The following is a 4,821-nucleotide window of genomic DNA, read 5'->3' as shown; positions in this document are numbered from 1 at the left end:
GTCTTCATCAGGGCTATAGAACAAAAGAGATAAGAACAAAATTTAGAGAAACATACAATTGAAAAGGAATAGTATACAAACAAATTTAGAATTAGACAAAATATTGAATTAAATCATAAATGATAAAAATTGATAACTGATAATTGAAAAATAAAAAAAAATTTAATTGATTGATAATCGTGGAATTGGATGGTAGTAGATTGAAAACAGTGAAACAACTTCTCCAGTTCTTTGCTGACCACACCCCCCGACAAACTTCTCCAATCATTAATCTACGGTCAACTATCTATACCTCATTTTTATAATTTATATTCGTGTTTGATTTAATTTCCTCCCATTTTCATTTATGATTTTATATACCAATTTGAGTGGAATATTTGTAAACGATCAAACAATGTCATAACTTATCATCGTCTCATCATCTTCAATTTTAATAACCCTTATTTTCTGTTTTGCTTCTTTTACATTTATAATGTCAATTTCCTTATCTCTGTATACATTAGTGAAGCTATTTTTGAAGAATTTTGATATATTATATAAAGGTCCATTAATGCCATTTAAAATTGGTCTTAAAGGTTTATTTTCTTTACGTAATTTCATCAGCCCATACATCCTAGGGTGGTAACAATCCTTATTTACCAAACTTTTCATGACCTTATCATCAATTATTTTGTTTTTGTGTAATTTCTCAACATAGTTTTTGTATGTTTATTAATATCCGGCAGCGGGTCTGTTCTAAGTTTTCTGTATGTACTTTCCTCATTTCTTTTTTACTTATATTTACAATATATCACTGCATTGCTTTAACCACTTTAAAAAAACAATTTTTTTTTTTATATTCTGTATTTGAGATATTCTGAAGATTAGTGTTAAATTGTGACAGCTATACTAAATATGAAGCAGTCTGTAAAGACAACAATAGTACACAAAGTTACCCCAGAGCTATGAAATATATCTAATGAAAAATAAAATAAAATTTGTTTTTCTGTCAATATACAAACATGCGTGTTTTTTTTTTTTTTTTTTTACGAGGATCGGTGGAAATCTTCAAAAGGCCCGTACCTATCCGTGTGTGGGATTTTAGTCCACTAAAACCACCGCCCTACACCTGTTCATTCCTCTCCACGGGACCGCCGCTAGACATTACTTCATGGAGGGAAATGGCTGAGTGCCGTCTCGCTTTCTCCGAATGGTTTTTACGTTTACATGCTACTAACGTCTTCTAGTCCTCTCTTCCTCTCTCAACCTCTTGAGGACTACTGTGGTGAGTATCTTCACTGCGTTCCAATGCTGGTCTGATAGTAGCATATAGCTCATCACGTTCTCTGGTGTGACGTGTTACCACACACTCTCTCCAATTCACTTCTTTCTGATGCAAAGCGAATGCAAGTGAAAAACACGTGCTCCGTGGTTTCCTTGACAGTCTGACATCCAGGGCATTCTGCGGTGTTGTCCAGTTTGAGCGGTACTGATAGGCTCTAAAGCATCTATGTCCGGTCAACAATTGGGTTATGTAAAAATCCACCTCCCCATGCGGGGGACCGTACCACGTCCCAACATCGGGTATTAACCTGCGAATCCACCTCTCGGAATCTGTAGCTTCCCAACGCTGCTGCCACTGGTCGATGGTTATTTTTCGCTCTTCTTCTCTGGAAATGTGTAAGCGTCGTCCATAGTGCCTGCTTCTTTCTTCTACAAGTAGTTCCACAGGTAGCATTCGGACTATCACGCACACCGCTTAGTAGGAAACAGTTCGAAAAGCGCTAACTGTCCTTAAATCCACTCTGCGATAAACTGAAGCCATCTGTCTCCTGTACGATATGGTAACCATCGCTTCTTTCAAAAATCGGGGCTGCATATAACATAATGGAAGGCGACAACAGTAACAAGAAGCCTGTACCTGGAGACTTGCTGCCTGGCATACAGTCTGTCTACCAAGGAGCTATGGCCTGTGGTAAGAATACATTATATAGAATTGGAACCTTCGGTTTGGACCCCTTATTTCCAGTCATCTATTGGCTACTTCTGTTTTGGGACGCCTGTTTCTCTCGGTCGGCATCTCCTTTGATCCCAACCCAAAGCAAGTTGTTGTTTATGGCTTGAAGATAAGGCTTGCCTCCCCCGCTTGCCTAATTGAACCTCGCCTAATGACCAGGTAACGTTCTACCTAGTATGTTGTTACTTTCATGAATGCTCTTTGACCCGCCTTTAATTGCACATATGTTCTATATATAGCAATATTTTATTAGGTCGGAATCGCAAACAATGGACTTTCTTTCTTAAATAAATGCAACTTACTTACTTTTCTCATGCTGTTATTTTCAATAAATAGCAACATATATATGAGAAGATGATTATAGGTGCGGCCAGTGAAGAACACAAATAAGCGAAAACTTATTTATTAGTACCAACGTTTCGACCAGTATTTCATCAGGACTTCAAATAAAAAATATCAATGTTCTTGACTGACCGGGCCCCCAATCATCTTCTCTTCATATAAGTGAGTTTATATATATTAAAAATTACAAAAACAAGCTTTCAGGCATCAAATTTAGTTTTTTAGTAAAAAATCAATTCAGATTGTTTTTAGCGTCTTTTGAGAACCTTAAAAAATATATATAAATCAAACATTATAAATTTTTAGGCTTGAGTTTGAGGATATTAATTTTCTGTCGATGCCATGTGGCCACAAAAAATAATAAATAAATTACAACGGCCCTCATTCAAACTTTAGTATAAAACTAAAGGAAAGCTCAATTTCCTTTCTTCAAATCCATATCAATATGTTTTAGATTTTGGTGCTTATTTATGGAAAAAAAGTAATTCTAAAGAAAAAAAAACTTTTCAAACGTTTTATTTTATATGTCCGGTTCTGTTTACGTAAGTGGGTCTGCTTTGTACTATTGCGTGCACTTTAGATGGCAACTGCTATTTCTGCCTTCAGGGCTGGTTTCGCATTTCGTGAAAAAAGATATAAGATAATGTAACTTTATATTTCCTGTCGAACTATAATTTGATAATATTGCAAATTAAAGTAATATTAATAATAGGTTTAGATCACTATAACATATTTAATTTAAGCAACTGTTGATTTGAGGTAGTTGTCAAACTTGGAAGGACAAGGATCGGCCTTTGTGCTGGGCCCTAAAAGATCAAACAACCATTGATCTATAACGACATTAGACATCTCTACTTAGTCCACCTTAGCAAAGCCCTTGGGCGAGATTCGTTCCAAATTGTGTTCAACTGTTCACCAAGCTTAGTGAACATCCTTCCAATATTGATCAATCCATTAACATTTAAGTAACTCTTCTAACTATATTATTCCTTAATTATTAGTTATATATTATTAATTTATCGTAAATATTTAATTATTAGTGAAATTGTAAACATTCTTGGTGGTTTGACTTCCAACAATACACGAAAAAGTTTCTTAAAACAATTGAGTACAATTTAGCTGATGGGGATATATATATATTTTTTAATTTTCGAGTACACTGCAAGATAAAGAAGATTTTTTTTATATTATTATTAGGAACTGATCCAATTTTGTGAAAAAGTGTTGAGATTTGAAAGGTCCACAGTTCAGAGTTATTGATTGTCGGCTTCGCTGTGCTTTCGTAAGGTAAATAGTGGATATTTTTTATTAGGTTTTTTCTGTAGAATAAATGTTATTTTTATATCTAAAGCAAAAATTTAATTTAAGAATAAAAGAACAAAATACACTGTTAGAAATATATATCCTTGATGTGAAATTTCTCCAAAATCCCTGTTTTATAGGAGATTACATATAAAAGAAAATTCTTGGAGCGAAGATATATATATAATTTCTAATGAAGAGTTATCATTGGATTATCCTCTATCTCTCAATGTCTTCATGTTATTACGTTATTTTTTATTATGTTTTCCTGCAGCACAGAAGTGAAGTTCTTTGGTACTTTGATAGGAAGTACTGCTACTAGAACAATAGTTGTAGAAGGAGATGATTTGGTCAGAATCACGTTCGACCGACAAATTAATTTCTTATTAAGAGTACACACTTTATGAGGCCTCGGAGAGCTCCCGAACCTACAGATTTGACTTAAGCAACTTTATATATGTATGTCTATATTGGAAAGAATTAGACGCTAGTAAGTTCATTTGGAACCTCATACGTACAACTAGCGCTGGTGCTGGAAGAGGGAAAGACTTGCCTTTACTGCATGTGGCTTAGCCGTGACGGATGTTTCTGTTTGCATGTGGAGGATTTATTTGTATATGTTTTTTTCCGTCTATATGGTCACTTGTTTGCTTCTAGGGTTGGTGTTTAAAGATTCTGTGTGCCTCGTCGTTGTAAGAAGGAAATACGGACAAATTGTTGTTTTTGTTTTTTTGTTTGATCGAAATTAATAATATTTATTCAAAACCCCTGGATCTGTAATTAATTTATAAACAGTACAATATTTGTTTTCTTCTAACCTCATAACGCTAACAAACAAGATCGCTAGTGTAGAGGAACCTGAGTAAAGGGACGATAAAGAGAAAAATGACTGGAGGCGAATGAAGTTTACGCAGGATTAATCAATCTTCACTCGATCCACAGGACTTCAATATCAGTGTGCGTACAGAATGTAGGAGCTAAGCGTAACAGTAAGGAATAAAAAAATAGACAAATCTGGTTTAATATCATTTAAAACTTCATTATGATAAGAAACGAATTTCTATAGGCCCGAAAAACTCAACACAACTCATGGCTAATATATTTTTTTATTTATTATCTTTTGAAGCAGAGAAGTATCAATATTTTATTAAAAATTGTTAATTATTGATTATTAGTGGGAA

This window comes from Halyomorpha halys, unplaced genomic scaffold (assembly GCF_000696795.3).
Source record: "Halyomorpha halys isolate HHAL.00 unplaced genomic scaffold, Hhal_1.1 Scaffold111.1, whole genome shotgun sequence".
Classification (NCBI taxonomy): Eukaryota; Metazoa; Arthropoda; class Insecta; order Hemiptera; family Pentatomidae; genus Halyomorpha; species Halyomorpha halys.
Note: the sequence above shows the minus strand (reverse complement) of the source record.